This window comes from Pinus tabuliformis, chromosome 3_2 (genome assembly GCF_031772625.1).
Source record: "Pinus tabuliformis cultivar Carrire ecotype Pingquan chromosome 3_2, CPIR1, whole genome shotgun sequence".
Classification (NCBI taxonomy): domain Eukaryota; kingdom Viridiplantae; phylum Streptophyta; class Pinopsida; order Pinales; family Pinaceae; genus Pinus; species Pinus tabuliformis.
Window position 1 is genome coordinate 300,009,281 of NC_142302.1, and position 22,470 is coordinate 300,031,750.

Genomic DNA, 22,470 nt, shown 5'->3' on the forward strand with positions numbered 1-22,470 from the left:
AAAGACGAGTCTTCTTTAAGCTCTTTTCAACTGACTCGTAAAATATGAAAAGATTGCCGAGTTTTGGCCTTCTAGCTCGTTAAAGCGATAGGAAGTGCTATCCCTCCTCTAGATTTTAATCTTTTTGGACCTGAGGGATTATTGCACAAAAAGATCGAGCGCTTGTTTTGTTCGGCTCGTTAAAACTATCGAAAATTCATCCCTTCTGTATTGTTTTATACTTTTACGGACTTAAGGGATTTGATGACGAAAAAGGAATTTTGGAGTTACCTTTACGTACCTTTTCAGACTCTCTAAAAATGAAAAGGACCGAGTTATCTTTGTCGTTAAACTCGTTAAAAAGATTAATAGCGACAAACTTGTCTTTAGACGAGAACGAGTTTCACTATCGCTAGGCTCGTTAAAACATAGCGATGGGTTTGCCCGAAGCGAAAATTATAGAACAAGCATATGTTATCCTCCTCAAGCTTGACAAAAATAAAGAGGTACTGGTCAGCAATGACTGGGGAAGAATTGGGAAGAAAACTCAAAGAACCTTTATTGGTAGCAAGTCGCTCTTGAACATGACACTTCCACTCCGTGTCCGAGTCAGGTTGGGTTGTTTCATTCACCGGACACATCACCATGGTCACGCCATACCATCCACATTTGGGGTAAATGCTACCAATCCATCACATAAGTGTCGCCGACATGTTCAAGAGAAGTCATCCATAGAAGTCACCTGTATCCCATCCACTACCATACATTATACTTCATTCTTTCATGACCGCCATCCTGAACCGTATATCATCAGATTGTTTTCACCTCCATCAAAATCGTTTGCTTCGTTTCGTGTCATTGATGTGGGATTCATTAAGGCCCTCCTTTGACGGATCACTTCTTGTCGACATCAGCTCATTATCCAAGAAGTTGATCTAGGAACACCCCTTTCAGTACTTTGAAGCTTGCATACCTCAATGGCAAGTTTCTCACTTCCGGCGATAGGTATACATCAATGACCTTCGACCGAAAGATTTTGCGTGGTGTTCGACGCCAAGTCCTTTATTCACACCACGTGAATTGTACTGCAGTACCTTGAGGGTCATCATCATTATCGGTGATTCCTATCGCGCTTGTTAACAGTTTACATCATTGACTGGTAATCAAGCGATGTCTTTCCATGTTCGACTTCAAAACATTTCTCACATGGATCGATTTGTACTTCGAGTGAAGATCGGACGAGATTGAAGACCCCGGATCTAGTTTCATCCATCTGGGCTGCGATATATATTCAGGAGAATAAAGACATTGAAATGTACAGCATTGCAGCACAGATAATCATCCTACCAAAAGGATGATGGCTCTATCAGAATCATCAGTCTACCATCAGACGATTGTCTGTCCTATGTACATGAAAATGAATTTATAAAGCTGAGCATGGGAATGCCCGCCTCAGCTAGATCATGAAAAATAGTATGAAGATAATGTATTGTATTGTATCTTATTACAGGTCTCCTCCCAACATTGAAAGAACTTCGGATCCTCCTAATAAAGCATTTCACCCGATAAACGGCCTCATACTTTAGGGGGAAACTGTTATAGACATTTTTGTGCCTTACAGCTCTAAGCATGAAATGTCCATAAACCAAGGGATCCTAAGTCCCTAAAAGTGTTGTTCCGACCCCTAGAGGAACAAGGTCAACAAATTACAGCTTCTCCCAGAAGTTCTCCACCAGAAACTGCTCAGAATCAGTCAAATCAGGATCATTTCAGCTGCTCCACTAGCTAGCTGCGTTGCATAGCACCCAAGTACACTAGCTATGTGCGTTGCAACGCACCTAAATGCACTACCAGGGTGCATTGAGTGGGAAATGACAAATGGCAGTGCCATTCCGTGAGCTGGAAAGACAATGGAAGCTTCCAGAATCTTCTCCAATGACACTTGCCTCACTGAGTTCGACCAAGGATGAGTAAGAGGCTCTCAGTCTCCAAGTGGAAGCAAGAACTGATAGAGAGAAGACACTAGTCAAATGACAAGCTGACTCATCTTCTTTGCATACATCTTTATATGGATCCCTCATCCCAGAGATCGAGAGGCTGGAATTTTGTACATTGCAGAGAATTGTTGTTGGTTTTGAGATAGATATCAGAGTATTAGGTGATTTATGCTTTGTTGGAGGTGAAGAGGGGATTCTTTGTTGGGAGGTTGATGCTGGATCAGGAATCATCGGTTGTAACTCCTCCTAGATCTTCTTGTTATATCAATAAAACTATTTGAGTTTCTCCTACATGCTTGTGTATCATTGATGTTTCTTACATTAGCATGTTTAGCTTAAATCTGATCCTAAGCTATTTATGAATATAAATCCATGTCTTTGTGTAGTTTCCTTCTTCTGTGATCTTACAGGAACTTGGTGAAGCTGGGCAAGTAAGGAAGCAGGTAGCTGGAAGCTGTCAAAGAGGAGAGTGATTGGATCAAAGGACTAGCGCAAGACACAGGTTGGTTCATCCTATTCCTGTTCATTTATAATTCATAAAGAAGAATACAAAAGTAGTTTTCTCTGTTTGTTTCTAAGGTCATTGTCACACCTTAGTGGGATAGGGTCGTTCTGAATAGACACTTTTCCCGTTAACACCATTGCCTCGTCTTTGGCAGGTCCTCCCCTGTTGACTTTAGAAAATTTATTTTAAGAGAGCGGCCTTGAGGGAGGTGTACCTCAGAAATAGTTTCTCCATTATTGGATACCTTGGATCAAGCAAAGAAACACTTTTTTCCCTTTGAATTCGTTGTGTCTTGAATACTCGACTCTAACTCATTATTGTATGATCGAGAATCATACACTTTGTGGTCGAGTGCTTTAGTATATTGAACTAGTATTCACTAGGCACATGTGAGATGTTATGAGACCTCAAGAAGGGGTTTCCCTTCAAGTAGTCCCTTTCATGCTTGAAAATTTACATTTCATGATCTAGCCTCATATGTAGTTTAGGATTTTTCGCTAGCTCAATTTCCACCATTCATAGAGGCCACTGCAAGAGCCCCCTTATAGCTGACTCATTCAAATATTCAGAGCCCTTTCTTATTCAGCAAAGCTTATCTGGTTGTGATCTCCCCCTCTTACTATCTTGGTTGCCTTTGGTCCTATGTACTCAACTCAGAAACATTCATTGTATTAGTCCCGACCTTTTCCACCCAAGTGCATGTATATGGGGCTATGTACTTCATTGTATAATTTTCTGGCCCATTTATGCCAACACATTATATACTATATCTTATTTTCTTAGATCCAATTCGGTAGGGACATTATTATTATTTGTACTCATTTATCTCAGTGCATATGGGTATGCCTCCCTTGCTCATTGAGATCATGTACACACCATGTAGAGACTCTTTAATGACAACTAGGTCTCACCTCCTCCTCACAACGTTCTTCCCCTGGTAGTAGTGGTTTTCTCTCTTTCTCCACATAACCTCTTATTGTGTCTAGTGAAAAGAAAACTATAATTTATTCCGGTCATATGATGTGCTCCTAATATCCATGCATTCGAGGTAAATCTTGTATGACCTGAAAAGTGATAACCTAGTCATATTTTACTAGGTTGATGAAAATACACCATGTAATATGATTGTTAATCATTAAAAACCACTTTCACCATAGGAAACAATTTAAAGAACCACTTTTCCTGAGCTATTTTCATTTAATTAATTTACCCACTTGAGGATAACCCATAAATTTATTTAATTCCATGTTATTCTCACATTTTTACCCATTTATGTGAAAATAATTACATTTGTTTTCACTCGCATTTTTTGTTTCCATAGGAATAATTAAATAAATCATTATTTATTTATTATTCCTTAATATTTTTTACATTCTCTTAGGAATAATTTATTAAAATCCTTATTTAATAATTATATCTAACCTATTTGACTATTCCACCAAGAAATAATTAATAAACCCATTTTTTGTTGATTAATTATCTCACCTACTTTTATTAATTAACTCAATTAATCATTATTTTTTAAGTTAGTTAAAAAAATAAGGATTATTGACCATTTATTTAATCATTTTCTCTCCCAAATATAATAAAATACTCATAATGAATAGATATTGATATAGACTAGAGAATCTTTTATTATTTGACTATATCAGGACTAGTCTAGCATTTTATTATAAATAGAGAGGTTTTCTCCACTCCCTTTACCATGACCATTTTCATCGTTATCACTCTGATCTTATGACCTTTGAAATATCCATTTGAGTTCTACACCATCATTTTTCTCACAACATACCAGAAAGAGGAAATCATTTACCCACATCAAAGGAGGCAAAGAACCCTCCCACAAAGGAGAATGTGGCAACCCACATTTAGCCATTTTTCCTCCATAGGTGTATTTCCTATCATTAATTAAATAAAATAGATTTTTCTATTGGATGTGGTTCTCTCATGTTATCTTTATTTTTTAGATTCTAATAATCATTACAGTTTTTTTACTGATTTTTTTTATGCATGTTTCCACTCATGAAAATATCACTATCAATAGTAGTCCTTTCAGGGACACACTCGTGCCCACAATTACTTGGAAAAGATAGTTGCAAGGTTTTGGGATCTCATCTTCTACCCCATCTAGGAGGAGTTCAGATGGAATGTGAAGGAGCCTCTCAGTGTAATCAAATTTCAAATACAAAAGTTCTTAGTGGTATGGAGTATTAGGTGCTAGATGTTGGACACATGTGTGGTCGTTTCAGCTACTATATGTACACCATTAACCTATATTGGCATATTGACCTATATTTGAATCCTATTGAACTAATTCAAGCATCAATCAAACACATTACACTCCCCAAAGAACTTGCATCATCATCTGAGGGGCCTATAACAATGCATTTATTAATTGAGAAACGCCCTGGTAATTGGTATGCTTCCCCTGGGAATAACCATCCTTGGCAACAATGAGGACCCCATTCAGGTTGCATCCATGGACTCTAACCCTTCTACTTAGCCTTATACCATGCTCCAACTTAATTTTCCTTTTGATTTCATACTTTATCTTAATGGCCAATATTGCATGCTTCTAAGCATATGTATAACCCTTTTAGTTTTTTTAGCATTATGCCATCTTATACCTCTCTGCGAAGAGTGCACTTTTGGTTATGGTCTGGTATTCTTAGTGTAAGACTAGACTAAAATATCTAGTGTGTCCTTATACACTTTGTTTTGAAGGAAATGTAATATTTACTCCACACACAAAACAAATTGTGTTCCTTTCCATTTAGTTCACCCCTTTTGAAATGCATTTCCATTTCCATTCATAAAGTAATTTGACTTCCCCATTTTTTCATAAAATTGTAAATAATTCTATCTTATCAATCAAACCACTCATGCAATTGATTCAATTTCCCACTCTAAAATAAAATGCATATGCCAAAGGATGATTTTCTTGAAATTTTATGTAAACCTAATCAAAGTTAACACTCAAGTTTATATGAGGTTAACCTGAAGCCTTCAAGTATTTGGTACCAAGAGTTAGACACAATCACTACAAATCTTCTAGTACTCTACACCAAAAGCTAGACATAACCTCTAAAACTCTTCAATTGCATGATACCAAGGGTTCCATGTTCCAACATGCTCTTCAATTCTACCTATAACTTATATGTATTGAGGGTTACATGTTCTTGCGTGCCCTTCTAGTATCATTTTTTATTGAACAAGGACAAAGTCGTAGTTTGGACTTAACCAATCTAACTAATCCAAAACTAGCGAGATATTAATGGTCACTATGGAATAAGGAGTTATTCCTTATTTCATGCCCCATAGAAATACATTTTAAGTTATTGAATCTATGGCTTACCCTTATAGTAATGTGTAACCTCCTTGCAAAATTATGAAACATATGTTTTTAAACATATTACATAATAAATAGGCTAGTAGGAAAGAATAGGAAACATAGACCATTTCCCTCCTCTCCTTGACAATAGCTATGTCACGTTATATCATACAACTTTTTTCCTATGTGTAAGCTTATTTGGAAAATAATTCGTTTTATCTACACACATCTAGAGTTAAGACACCAATTAGCATTATCCAATAACCATGAGTAAATGACTAGAAATTCCATATACATGCCAATTACATGTGACACAACCCCATCCCTTATCCATATCTTGACTCAATCCACATACACACATGATTCTTCTTGTTAGACTTGAAAAACCGTCTATATAATCATATAATATGATATATATATTTCAACATGTAACCATGTGTCAAATTTTCAATATTCCATAGCGATATAAACACAACAAACTATAAAATATTAAAATTATATGTGCACGTCAAGTAATAATAACATCAAATTAGATCAATGGTATAGATCATATCATCCATAAATGTATATATTAACTAATCGACTGATTCTTATAAGAAAAATTTCCTCAAACAATATTATTATATTACCCAAATAAAGTAAAAGAAATAACCCCTCTTCAAGAAACTTCATGCTAATGTTCTAAATCATAAGGAAATTGATGGTAACATTAGTTATGTCCTTCTAAGTAGTATAATTGGGACTTGAACTATCCTATAGGACCTTTACCTAGTCGATCAAACAACATCAAAATTCTTGATTTTGTTAGTCTAGAATGTAGATCCATTCAAACTTTAATTCCTTCTCGTTAAACAACTACAAATGACTCAAATAAATCACATGAGAAGCCTATAAAATATAATGAAAATGTAATGCCCTACTTTATCCTATTAGCCTACCCATTGAGTGATAGACTTTTTGTGCTTGATTCCAATAAGTATTATTAGTATACGTATGAGTTTTCTGTATGCTAGCTACATACCCACACCTCACATGCATACATTAATATTGTAAAGCTTATAATTTTATGTCATAAAATAAATGGGTAATATTGATTAATGAATAACCTTGATTAGTTTTTAATTGACCTAAAAATATTAACTTATATTGATATATAATTATTATTAGATACTTGTGAATCTGTAATTTTATTTTACCAATATGAATTAATATTATTATTTTATTATTAGTTATTATTTAACTATTATTTCATTTCCCAAGGTTTTCCAAGTTGTCTCTAATGAGCCCCAGTATCGCAACAAGAATGTTGCAACTCCTAAGGCTATCGACTTAAATTATCAACCCATGGTTCATATAAACTTAAGATTGTTCGTTATTATATGTGGAGCAGGCACCTTCTTCTTCCTAGTCTGACTCCCTTTTATGCAAGTGAAATAAGGAAATTAAAAAAATTCAAATGACCAAAGATCTAGGTAAGATGCAAATCCTATGTTTCAAAAGGAAAATAACAATGAAAAAATCTACTCTACTTTTAATGGAAAGTAAATCTAGACTAATTACATAAATCAACATTCAAGGAGAAAAAAATGTAAGAGTTAAATGGAAACCTAACCAAGCCTCAACTCAACCAAATTTATATCAGAGAATTCATAGGCTATAAATATACTTCTACCATGAATTTGGAGTGTATCTAGGTAAGGAATATCTCGAAAGAAAACTACTACAAGATTGCTACATGATGTTTGTCTCTTGAGTTAACTTGCCAAATTCCCAATAAGATAAAATGAAAATAAGATGGGGTACTTATTTTTATTAATTATTATTTCCTATAACTCCAATACAAGTGGAATCACCCAAAATTACCCTTGTTAACATGTGCCAAAAAATAGCAGAAAATTACTACTCTGAAAACCAGAAATTCTAGAACTAGTGAGCTAGTTAACCTACCAAATGCCTAATATGATCAAGTGAAAATTATATGGGGTGATTTTTTTTATTAAATATAATTTTTTTAGGACTCAATCCAATTTCAATCAACTCAAAATCATCTTGTTAACATGTGCTAAAAAATAGCAGAAAAATACTATTATTTTGCTACAGGATTGCTCGGAATGACTATGTATCTATTTTATTAACCAAAGAAAAGTTCCTACTAGGTATATGAATCCATTTGATTCATTTTTATGGTATTATGATAAATATTGAGTGTCTAGGGTTGGTTATGAGTGTTTTGGGGAAAATCACAATGCATTTGGAGGATCCTTTCATAGTTCTACATGATAATTGGTAAGTGCTACAAGATAGGGTCGATAGTTATTTGAGAAAAAAAGAGTGGAAATAGGAGTGATGGCAGTAGGGGTGGGTAAAAAGGGGATGAAAGAGACTGATTCAATCATCATAGGAATCAAATAGCTTATCTTGCAACATAAAAGATGAATTCTCTTCTTCTTGTAGCAAAATTGTGTACGTTGGCAGACTGTAGAGTGTTGAAATAGAAGTGAGAGAAGGGATCTCCAAGGAACCTGGAGAATTAAAAGATGTTTATTAAAGACACATAAAAATACTATTTTTATCAAGAGTACATATATAATGATGCTAACTTCACCAAAGTCATTAACCAATTGCAAACTAGCTAATATGCAGGATTTAGAAATAAAAGTGTAGAGAAGCAAATGGATGAAAACTAAGCTATAAATGATGTATGCATGAACATAGATATTTTTGTTAGTCTTGAACCAAATAAACCATGTAGACAATGGAAAGATAAATCTGGAGCCAACTCTGTAATCAAGACTATTTTTAAATGGAAATAACCAGAAAATGAAACTACACTAAATGCATAAAGAAAAAAACAAAATACAAAGGGACTTGAGTAACCTGGGTTGGGCCCTAACCCTAGGCATCTCAGGCCCCTATGAAGACAACTTGAACTGAAAAGTTGGATTTCATTAACTGGAAATAGTGTTCATACATCAATAGTCAAAATGTTCATTACAAAGGACTTGCTCCTAGATCTAGAACTCTAATCTCTAATTCGAATCCCCTGTGGGATGCTAGGCCCTCTTATTTATACAAAAAGACTTGAGGGGAAGCCTCCTTAAAGAGGGGTATTGTTTCCCTCTAGTTACCTAAAATTCTAGATTAGGGTTCCCTGATTGATATCAAATGTCAAGGAGGATAGGTCCTCTGTAAGCCAACCAAGTTCAAGATCCTCTTTTGGTAAGAAACACATCCCTACATTTTCTCAATCAATGGAGCTTCCAGAATATGTTCAATAACATTATAATATTCAATTCATTTATTGTCAAGGAATAAATCCATAGATTCTATCATTCAAAATTTACTCAATATTCTCTCAATATTCTGCAAAAATAATAATATTAGGCACATAATATTCAATTATCTCTAAACCTTCCTAAGAACATATTAAAGCTACAAAGCATTATTAAGTGTATAAAGATAGGTTTAATATAACCTTTATGTGCCTAAGAAAGGTTAGATGGGCCTTAATTTGTGTCTAATTTGGAGGCCCATCATCCTCCCTTATTGCAATTTTTTCTCATCCTCTCAGCAACCTACTCATCTTCCTTGTTGTGTTGTTCTTTATGTATACCTCTAATAACTTTTATAACACCCCATAATGATTTGGATGTAGCTGTCCTTGTTGGATGGAAGCCTACATGTTCTTTAATTATTTTTATTTCCTTGTGTATCATGGGGTCTTCTAATCCCTCATTTCTCTTCTTAGTTGGTCTTCTTGGAATTTCAATGTCTTTTCAAGGTTTTTGAGACTCTATATGTGTTGTTGTAAATTTAAACCTTTGGTAATATTAAATGAATCTCAACCAACTCTATTTCATCTATTCTCATCTCTTCTTTTCTTTGCTTGTAGCTTTGTCTTTTCTTTTATTTCCCCCTCAGTTTTTGTGAGCTTGTTCAGGCCCATTACACTCTTCTAAAACTTTCCACTAGCTTCTCCCACCTTGAGGCTACTTTTAGAGCCCTTAGATGCATTCCTATAGCAATACATGGCATCGTGTAGTAGTCTTGTAACATCTTGTAGCACTTCACAGCATTCATCAAAACTTAGCCATAATTGTCTCTTAATCCTATTTTTTTATTTTCATCACTTTACAATGTCCCCTGAGCACTAAAATCCAAATCAAAGAGACTAGAGACACTTTGCATGTTAGATCCCTATAATACTAGTGATTACCCCATTACTATTGTAGTTGTATCCCTTATTAATATTGTTGTGCCCCTATTGCCCCCATGTTGTTATTACTGTGCCCCACATAATCCCTCTATTGTTATTTTTGTGGCTTTATATTATTATTGATAGGTGGGCTGGGTTATATTGTGACTCCTTAGACTCCTATATATAGAAATGAGGTTTTTTCATTTGAATAATGAAGGAATCATTCATTTGTGTAATGTAAAGGAGGTTGCCCCAGGCACAAAGCCTAGATAAAGAAGAAATGAATCCGACCATATCTTATAATGCATTGGCTGGAATTACCACTACTCAAACCATCAAGATAGAAGGACAAATCAAGAAGAAAAAGGTAATAGTGTTGATTGATTCAGGAAGTACCCACAATTTTATTCATTGTAAGGTAACAAAAGAATTGAATTTCTTCCTATATCCAGCACTAGATTGTCAAGTGATGGTTGCAAATGGAGGAACAATAAATTGCTCTGGAAAGTGCCATAATATCAAGCTATCCATGGGAGAATATGTATTGACTAGCCCAATGCTTTCCATTCCAATGGGAGGTGCTAATGTTGTACTAGGAGTCCAATGGCTACAATCCTTGGGTACAATAGCTTTTAATTTTCAAGAACTTTTCATGAAATTTTATGTGAAAGGAAAGGAAGTTGAATTAAGGGGTATTGCAGGGAAATCAGGAAAGATAATCAGCTCTAACGGTATGACAAAGCTTCTAAAAAAGGAAAAAAGAGGTGTAATTGCACAATTATGTTCGCTAGATGTTTCCACATCGAAATCATATATTTCTCCAGATCTCCAAAAAGTATTGGAAAATCATTCCAAGGTATTTGAGACTCCCAAAGGTCTCCCACCTATTTGTGATCATCATCATGTTATTCATCTGATTCCAGGAAGTGTTCTTCCAAACATCAGGCCGTACAGATATCCCTATGCCCAAAAGCGAAATTGAACGTGTGGTTGCAGAATGCTAGAGGTTGGTATAATTCAACCTAGTCAAATTTCTTTCTCTGCTCCAGTAGTATTGGTGCACAAGAAGGATGGATCATGGCGCATGTGTCCGGATTATAGGGAGCTCAACAAGATCACTATTAAAGATAAGTTTCCCATTCCTTTCATTGATGAATTACTAGATTAATTGCATGGATCAATTTACTTCACCAAGTTGGATCTTCGTTCAAGATATCATCAAATTAGAAAGAAGACTGAAGACATTCTGAAAATAGCATTTAGAACTCACGAGGGTCATTATGAATTTTTGGTCATGCCTTTTGGCCTTACCAATGCACCTTCTACATTTCAAGGTTTGATGAATTCCATTTTCAAACCCTTCCTTAGAAAGTTTGTGTTAGTATTTTTTGATGATATACTAATCTACAGCAAGTCGTGGAAGGATCATGTTGAACGTGTTTACAGGGTACTACAACTATTGGAGGAGAAACAATTATATGCAAAAAGACCCAAATGTTTCTTTGGAGTACAAGAGGTGGAATATCTAGGTCATATTGTATCTCATGAAGGAGTTAAGGTAGACCCTAGCAAAATTAAAGCCATTAAGGAATGGAAACTCCCCACATCCATAAAGCATCTGCGAGGATTTCTAGGGTTGACAGGGTATTATCGCAATTTTTTTAAGAATTATGGGAGAATAGCAACACCTCTAACAACATTATTGAAGAAAGATGCATTTTCATGGACTCCAGAAGCAACAAAGGCCTTCGAACATCTTAAAGAGGCAATGTGCCAAGCACCAGTCTTAGCTACACCGGACTTCACAAAAACCTTTATTGTGGAATGTGATGCTTTAGGAAATGGAATTGGTGCTGTTTTAATGCAAGATGAAACACCCATTTCTTTTGAAAGTCGTCCAATCAAGGGAAAGTTTTTACACAAAGATATTTATGAGAAAGAAATGTTGGCAATACTACATGCACTTAAGAAATGGCGACCCTACCTAATGGGAAGACACTTCAAGGTAAAAACGGATCATGATAGCCTTAAATACTTTTTAGAACAAAGATTATCATCTCAGGAGCAACAAAAGTGGGTCACAAAGATGTTGGGTTATGACTTTGAAATCATCTACAAAAAAGGGAAGAAAAATGTGGTGGCAGATGCACTCTCAAGAAAGGACGAGGATGTGGAAGCATTGTTGTGTGCCATTTCTATTATCCAACCAGATTGGATAAATGAAGTGAGGGAAGAATAGAAGAATGATGAAGAATTGTGGGCACTTATTCAAAAGTTACAACAAGATTCCAGTACATCTGATACATTTAGCTGAAAAAATGATTCGTTATGGTACAAAGATCGCTTATACCTCTGTAAGAATTCCCAACTCAAACAAATGATTCTTATCGAATTGCATGCTTTTCCCCTAGGAGGGCACTTAGGATTTTTAAAAACTTACCACAGGGTTAAGAAGGAATTCTTTTGGGATGGCCTTAAATCAGATATTCAAAAGTTTGTGGTGGAATGTTTGGTTTGCCAACAAAATAAAGTTGAAACAATTAAGACCCCGGGTCTATTACAACCTTTATCCATTCCAAGCCAACGTTGGGAGGAGGTTTCGATGGATTTTATCACAGGTTTACCCAAGTCTGATGGAAATAGTGTCATCATGGTTGTAGTTGATAGACTTACCAAGTATGCACACTGTTGTGCATTATCACATCCATTTAAAGCTAGTACAGTTTCTACTGCATTTATGGAAACAATTCAAAAGCTACACGGAAACCCAAAGATTATTGTAAGTGACAGAGATCCCATTTTCACTGGAAATTTTTGGATAGAATTATTTTCTTGTCTCGGTACTCAGTTAGCTCATAGCTCATATTATCATCCTCAATCTGATGAGCAAACTGAGAAAGTAAACAAATGTTTGGAAGGATATCTTCGTTGCTTTGTATCTGATAAACATACACAATGGGTCAAATGGTTGCCTCTGGCTGAATGGTGGTATAACACTTCCTTCCATACAACAACAAAAATGACTCAATTTATGGCACTTTATGGATATCAGCCACCATCCATCACATCATATTTAAGAGAGAATTCTAATGTTCAAGTAGTGGAAAATCACATCGAGTGTCAACAACAAGTCCTCCAACTCTTAAAGGATAACCTCGTGTTGGCGCAGAATAGAATGAAACAACAGGCAGATCAACATCACACTGAAAGAAGTTTTGATGTAGGTGATTGGGTATTCCTACAGCTACAACCATATAAACAAATGTCCCTCAAGCAAGCTAAGAAGGATAATAAATTATCACCAAAGTATTATGGTCCGTACAAGGTGTCACAAAAGATTGGTACGATGGCATACAAATTGGAGCTTCCTGTAGCTTCTCGAGTGCACCCAGTTTTCCATGTTTCATGTTTAAAGAAGGTTATAGGTGGCAAGCTCCCTGTTCAAACAATATTGCCAGAACTTGATGAGGAAGGAAAAATTATATTGGAACCGGAAGCAGTCACAGAAACAAGAACTCGACAACTACGAAATCAATCAATTTCAGAGTATCTCATCAAGTGGAAGAACTTATCGGCTGAAGATTCCACATGGGAGGATGAGAATTTTATACAGAAGCATCCAGAACTACTCAAGCGTTGAGGACAACACCTTTTTGAAGGAGAGGGGCATGTTAGGTCCCTATAATACTAATGATTACCCCATTACTATTGTAGCTGTATCCCTTATTAATATTGTTGTGCCCCTATTGCCCCCATATTGTTATTACTGTACCCCATAGAATCCCTCTATTGTTATTTTTGTGGCTTTATATTATTATTGATAGGTCGGTTGGGTTATATTGTTACTCCTTAGACTCCTATATATAGAAAGGAGGTTTTGTCATTTGAATCATGAAGGAATCATTCATTTGTGTAATGTAAAGGAGGTTGCCCCCTCGAAGAGGCTGAATTCTAAGGTGTTGATCTATCTTTTCTATCTCTTTGTGAGTTGGTTTCATAACATTGCACAATCATCCTTTCATCAACATGGAAGGGTTTCTTATGACAACAAGGAATCCTGTAGTAGAGGAAATATGCATAGTTTTTCTTTTAAGGAGAGGAAAGGATAGGAAGGTTAACCAATTATATCATGAAATTTTTCACCATTTGTCACACTAACAACAATCATACTACCCAATTATTTTAGTGTTTGAATTTGATTGTATAATGTAAAACAATTTCACTTTGATAACTCATATATTTTGAACACTTTTTTCAAATGTAACTGAAAATAGCTTTTTACTTACATTTCCTTTGAAGATTCCCTTGCTTTTCAAGTAATTCAAGGCTTTGGTGGTTGTTTTGGGTAAAACTAAAAATGTTTTCTTGTACCAATATGTTAACTTCCTATAGTAGTCTGTATAATCATGTAGCAACCTATCCATATCCTATAGAAACTTGTCTATATTCTGTAGTATCATGTCAATATCCTGTCGCAACAAGTTTGCATGCCAAGAGGTGGTGGGTCCACCATTTTATTTTTAATTTTTTAAATATTCTTCTCTCTCCCCCATTTTTTTATTTTTTTTAAACAATATTACATGCAAAAATTTGAGTTAACTAAGTTGGCCCCACCTATATTTTCTCTTTTTCATTTTTGCTTAACGATATTGCATGCAAAATAAGCTTGGACTTCTTTGAGTTAACTAAGTTGGCCCCTAAATACTTTTTGAACTCCATGATAACATCCCCCTTTCTTAAGTCTTTTTTCACTTTTGTCTAATTTATCTCCCACATGTGTGGTTGTGATTTGGATCAAATTTAAGTGACTTACTAGATAAGACTAATGCTTCTTGCTATTAAGTTTGGCTATAAAAGACCTTTCCTTCTCACACTTTTAATGTTTTCTCAAGCTAGAATAGGTTTGAAGGGCCATATTAGAGAGTTCCATACATGTTCCTCACCATGAGTTTTTTCTTATTCATTTTTAGTGCAAGATGTTGTTGCAGGTGTGGACGTCACCTTTGATGATCTCGAAGCTGCATGTGATAATTTTCTAGAGATCCTAATGTTGGTAACCTTGTTTCTAGAGGTCTTCTAGGTTTTGTTTTGTTGATGTTGTTGCTATGTTGTTGACATGCTCCTGATGTGAGTGTTGTATGTGATCATTTGATATTTGTGTGTCATCTTTGAACAAAGGTAAGGTTTCTTAGTGTGTCTTATACAATTTTAAGAGAAATATACATATTTTTTTATGTTAGCTTGTTGATTGATTCTTGGTGATGTAGGTCCTTCCTTCATGCAAGTTTTATTTGGATCAGATGTTGTTTCTTGTTGGGCGATCAAGAATCTTGTAGTAGTTGATAAAGGGTCATGCATGTACTCTAGACCAAGGTAGTGACCCTCCAATACCTTCATGTTGGTTTCCCTTTCAATCAGGTGCTCTAACTATGGTTTTGTAGGGTAGAAGTCATATTCTTTCCTGTAATAGTCACATAGTTCTCTCCAAGATCACAAAAATATTCATGAATTGCATTCAAAATCTTTAGTAATTCATGGTCAGCTCATGGATAAAGACTAGAAACTATGGTAGTGGTGAAAAATATGGGAGAGGGGGTGAAAATGGTCTCTTTTAATGGAGAAAGATAAAGTTTTTGGATGGAGAAGTGAATAAATGGTGTGGAGGATGGATGATGGAGGTTTGGTAGACCTATTTTTTCATTCCTACAAATAAAACATAAGATACGACCCTTCTCTCTAATATGATCACAATCCTGTAGCAAATTTGGATCAATCCTATAGCTGTTCTGGGACATCCATGTAACAGATTTGTTTAATTCATATCTTTCAAATGGTAGATTGGATTCACCTAAAATTTTTCGACGATGTTTCCATCATCCTTATTCATATCCCCAAAAAAAACCTTGGTCGACCGATGCATGAATTTTGAGAAAAATGGAAAATGGTTGTAGGTGATGGTGCCCAATTTCTCGAAAAGTATGCACTAGAATTTGCTAAAATGTATTGATCATGTTACCATCATATTTATGCATCTCTCCATCGAATGGATTAGGAAAAGAAATGCATGGTTTTTGAGATATGATCAAAACAACTTCTTCCCTGTGTATTTTGGCAATCCTATAGCAAAACAAAACTTTCATGTAGCAACTATAGGACATCAAGGAAAAAGAATGGGAAAGTTTTGGGAATGATGGGTGAATGTTGGAAATGGGTGAGGGTGGTGGATTGACACAATATTGGTCATGGTGAGGGACTAAGACCCATACTTCTAATGGGCATAAATTTTGATTCAGAGATAAGATTGAGGAAATATTTATATCTACGGAAAGATCTCAATGAGATGAACACATTGGTATTGTCCAAAGTTAATTTTGCTAACTTTGGGAAAGGAAAAAAAATTTAACCCCATTTCCATGAGATTACTATGGAGGTTGGGTTAATTAAAAGTAACACCTCCCACTAGGATTAGAGGAAAGTCCAAGGGGGTAGGTCGCAATGTTACAATAATAAAATGATTTCCTAAATAAATGATAAGAGATAATATAAAAAGGAAATCTAAAATTATATTGTTATAAGGACATGACCTTAAAATTATATTGTTATTATCTTTCACTAAAAAGGGTAAGTTTAATAAACAAAATTTTAATGATTCTTACTCAAAACTATTCAAATCTATAAGGATTTTATGTAGTTTTTAGAATTTTTTGTTAATTTTTATGATAAAATACTTTTATCAATTGGAAATTGTTTTCCCAATGCCAAATCGATGTATGAGACCCCTTTTTCATGGGAGAAAGGACCCACCTCTGCACAAATATTTCATTGTGACAGTTTACAAAGGCATTCATTCTCTAACCACCTCTATATTTAAACATGTAACTTCTTAAGAGGAAACACATACTCTTTATATGATTATTAATTAAATTTGAATATGATGTTTTCAAATTTAATGGTTATTATTATGAATCGTCACTATTCTTATTTCTTTAATGTGATATTCATATTATGAATTTTTCCTCAAAATTTGTCTATAAGTTTATTAATAATAAGAAAATTGCAATATAACAAATTGAATTAAGTCAATTATTATTTTTATTACATTTTAATTTTTATTAGTTTTTGGAGATAACATTATTATTATTATATGATCTAACTTCTCATTTATTTATTTATTTTAATTTAATTTTAGATCTAATACTTCATTGATATGTCTCTTTATTACAACAATTCCCTCATACTGAGTTGCAAAGTACATCTCAAAACAATTATTTGTGGGAAAATATTGGAAAAAACATAATACTAATATTATATTTTTCCTAATAATCCTCCCTCCCAACACCAACATAAAATATATTCTATTTATTGATAATTATTAAAAATATATTTTTATATTATTTATATTTATAGATACAATCCTTTTTTATGTTTGTATCTTACTACTCTGAATAACTTAGCATTTTTATAAAAAAATGACTTTAATTTGGGAACCATATAATGATAACAAGGGAAATTCCAAGAATGAGTGATTACTATAAGGAATATTTATGCCAAAAGAAACCATAATATATATGAAATGACAATTCAATGAAAAATGAGCATAACTAATGTTTTCCTTTTCCTCTCTTCCCGACTCACATGATCTTGCTAGGTTCTCATCAATATTGTATAAAAAAACTAACATTTCTATCATTTATACCCAAACATCTTTTCACTTTGATATTTGCATTGGTAAATCTAGTACCAATCAAATTACGTAATTTTACTTTTCGTGATTATGTTTACTTTTAATTTTAATTTTATTCTCATGAACCTAGAAACTAGAAAAAGGAATTTCCAATATTTTTTTTGTTTTAATAAATAGTGAAATATGTTTTTAAAACTTTAAACATGTATTGAATAAAATTATCTTATAAAGTTATATTTGTGAATTGTATTTAAAGTATTATGGTTGAAAGTGAAATAGTTTAAAGAAGTTAAGTATAATATAGGATTTAAGTAAGGTGGTCCATTTTATTCGTTTTTGCAATTTCATTTTGGGAGGATGGTAATGGAAAGTATAATGCCTTCATCAACTTCCTTGTGTCCAGGATGTTTTTAGTTTTATGTTTATTCCCTTTATCTGAAGCTTTCTCATTTTTGTGCCATTATCACAGATCTATTAAACCACGGGGAATTTATTTTGTGGCAAGGTTCTTCCCTCCTCCAAGGTGATGTCATCACTTTAGATCACTCGAGATTTTTATTCTTTGTGACACTGATCTTGGGGGGTACCCTCTTTTTTCAAGTGAAATATGTCAAATTTGTCTCTACACTCATAGCTAGAATTAAATATTGAATAAGAATCCCTTCCATCCCAATATAGCTCCTACATAGGGGTAGGTAGCTCCAGAAAGGGACTTCACCCAAACATTATTGTATAGACAAGGATGCTTTAATCCTCCTTATATCAAGATTGAATGAATTAGACAAAGGCTAGTGTGTACACTCTTCTTCTTAGTCATGATCCTTTAAGGTTGCTCTAATACCAAGGCTCTTGCAACAGACTCCCAAAGATCTCTAAGGGCTAGACTTCATTGTAGAACAAGAAGAAGATATTCCAAATCTAGAGGTGGATGACTCCCAATCCAATCGTTTTCACTTAGCCTATTAGAAAAATGCCATAATTTCCCATTTTAATGGGCTATGACCATGAAAATCTATGCTTTGGGAATGATGCATCAAACTTGGCCCCTGAATATGTATTTGCATTTCTATTTGAATGGGTTCTTTGTGGTTCAATTCAAAAATCGAGAGGATAATCAAATACTTTTTTATTAAGGACGCTAGTTTTAGAGAAACTCTGGGATCTCCTCTTAGCCATTGTTTCTTGGACTTAAACCTTTATCCATGACATCTCTAGCCACTCTAGTTTGGGTAAGACTTCCTAATATTCTCGTTCATTTTTTAATGCCAGATATCTTAGTTTTTGTAGTAAGCTCACTAGGCCATTTTACTAAGATAGATATAAAGAGGCGTTGGAGGTTTATTGTAACATTTGCATGCATCTGTGTCAAAAAAATATCTCATTAAAGGGTTTCTAGATAGGATCCTAATCAATTTGAATGAAATATCCTTTTCGTAGTAGGTGGATTACAAAAACACGACTTTTCATTGTAGGTGCTATTAACATCTAGGTCATCTCCAGAATATTTTCCCCTCTTCTCAATGGAATTATCACCAACTTGAAGCTAAGAAAAATAGTCAACGATGGAAAGACCCAAAAGACGCAAAAAGATCTAATAATTCCTAAGCTCACAAGAAAGGAAACATGCAACAATAAAAATTATCTGCATCCAAAAATGCTCCTTCATCCTCAACTCATCCCCACACAACAACATCTCAACCCACAAGCTCTGGGGTCCCTCCTCCTCCTCTTCCATTTACCCACTCTCTTATAGATCCTTTGGATAGATAAGAAATAGGTACAACCATTATCTTCATCTCGTCCACGAGTGGGCATGAATGTATTCATGAATCAAATCACTCAGAAAATGATAAGGAAGAAATCATTGTTGTAGACCTCCTGGAAATTGAAATGCCTCAAGTAAATGTATTCATTGTCTCCATGCCATCTTCTCCCAACAATTCTCAGGAAGGAATGGTGTTCTCAAGAAAAGAGGATGAAAATAGATTAAAACCCAATGATTATTTTTGGCCTCAAAGACACGAATATCATTATATATATTGTGTATCTTCAATTTCTAGTTAATCTGTCTTCTTTTTTTGGCTTTGGTCGGGTTTCCCTAGTGACCAACAAATCTAAACTACTCAACTTTTCTTGTGATCTCCTGTTCAAAAGGCAATACAATTTTTTCTCCACAAAAGAAAAGGGTTGTCTATCCTACCCTTTTTGGCATATACATCAGTAAGTTAGAGGGTTATTTGGAAGAAGCAAGATGTGTCAAAATATTTTTAGTTTGAATAGTCATCATCCTTTTTTATTTTAACCATATTATTTATATATGACGAGGAGTCTCTATGATCTTGATATGCAACTAATAATTCTCAAGGATTTTTTCTGTATTATAGGTATGATTGTTAACACTAACAAAACAAATCTTATCACAATATTATCCAAAAAGATTACCTATGATAATTTTATATATGACAACAATAACTCACTTGAAGTGAACTTATACAAATATCTTGGAATCAATCATCATAAAAAACTTTATGGGAATCATAACATTTATAAAAGGATAAATGGAGGTTGAAAAGTTTATTTTAGACTTGAAAACAATTGTAAATCAATGGACCTCTGGCATTGGAACAAGAAGAACCCACTCTATGAGGCTATCATTACTCCTATTATCTTATATGGTTTTGAAGGTTGGGGTTACAACATCTTGATTAAATTTTGGACAAAGATAAATTAAATTCAAAAGTGTTTTAAAAATTATAATCTTAAAATTAAAGGAAATGAACCCCAATACTATCCTCACAGGAATGAGTTTTGTCTCATTAGGAACATGACTATGAGTAGGTACTTAATATACAAGAAGAATATAAACAAGATAAAACATAATAGGTTCCTTATTATTACTTGAAACTTTGCTCAAATCAACATGTGACTCAATTCGGGTTGTTGTAAAGATACAAAATCTTAGCAAAATAATTGCAGTATTGAGGAAATGCCCACTCTATAGAATTATGATAATATTTATTTTTTGTCAATTAAAATCCTTTATATTAGATTCAAAACAATTGATACAAACACTTATCTCATAATACTGGTCTTCCACTTGGGAAATTAGACCTGTAGTATAAGTTCTAGGTTTTGAGACTATTAATTATATTTCCTATTCGATAGAATTTCAAAATGAAATTATCACTAATAGAGAAATTAAAATCTAAAATAATAAGAATGCTAATGAAATTGACATTAAATAAATTATGCTTAAATTGATTTTCTCAACTAGACTTCATTTTGCATGAGAATTCACCTTAAACAGTTGTTGAAGTTCACTGACATTATCATAGGGGAAAAAAATCAAAATATGTTAATTTCTTGGAAAGGCTGTGACCTTCATGTGAACCTATCAAACTTTTTCATAAATTCTATCATATAGATGACCAATTCTTGTCGGGCATTAGCTATGTTAGTTGGGACTCTTCACATGAGTCTTGATATGCTAGTATATATTAATGGTTTTCATGTAGGAGGTGGTTCTAGATCTAGCATAATTCCTCGTATATGGAATCCAATCGTTGGTGTCTTGATCAACCTATCTATATAAAATATAATTTCTTTATCGAAGAATAAGGATATGATCATATGTTAAGGAAATACCTGGTAATCCTCTCCTTCGACTTTGAAAAGGAGAAAATAGTCGATACATGGCCATTAAGGTGGGACTTAGGATGGGCAAGAAAGGGAAGAAAAATATCATGTTATAAGAATGGGAACATGAATCTACATAGGGAAAGTACGAGAATAAAAGAAAAAATAGGAAAAGGCTAAGAGAAGCAATGAAAGGGAGTAGTAAGCCCAGAGAAGTGAAATAGCGCTAGCTCAGGGGAATGCATCATGGGGGGAGGTTATAAAGGTAGATGAGATGAGAATTGAAGGAAGGCCTAGAACTGGCCAAGCCAAAATAAATATGTCCCCCAAAATTAAGAATCCTAGAGAAGGGATATATAAGCTAAATCCCACAATATCGAGTTTTGAGTTCAATACTAGGAGTAAGAAATCTATAATTGAAGGACAATCCTAGATTAAATTGATTAATATACCAAACTTAAAACTGTAGAGACTAGTTTGAGTTGTGTCAGAGGTTGTGTTTCCCTGTTTGAAGAATTTCAAATTGATAATAATTGCAAGCCCTGCATGAATCAAAGCCTCCATAAGTGTGCAACTATGCAAAATCTCCTAATAGTTGATGGATGGTGGGTGATATCATGCAACAAACATCGATAAAGGTATTTAAATCCACCTATGTCATAAACTTTATTTTTTCTTCTATATATTTCCATAATAGCCTACGAAATTCCCATGGAAGTTGAATTTCAAATAGATTTCCCTTCAATTGAGTAGTGCATGATGAATTTCAAGTGTTGTACAAGCTCCCATGCAAACTGCCATTTGGAGTGTAATCTAACACCTTCATTTAAACGTATGCCTCTAATAACGAGTTCACGAGGAAAAACCCCCATGTAAACACCCTCCATGGGGATAATTATGTTAATATTAAAAATATTATTACATCTAAATATAATCTTCATTTAACAGCAAAGGAGATCTCCTAGACCAAACTTCTTCTCCAACTATCTTCAAAAGGACAAACACAATAGATGGCGAAGCTAAGACACCAATGTCCCAAGAACCAGAAGAGATGAAGGAGATGCAAGATAAAGGAAGTTGGAAGACCGTAGAGAAAAAAGAAAGCCACAACACCAATCTCGCCAAGAAAGACAAGGAGCC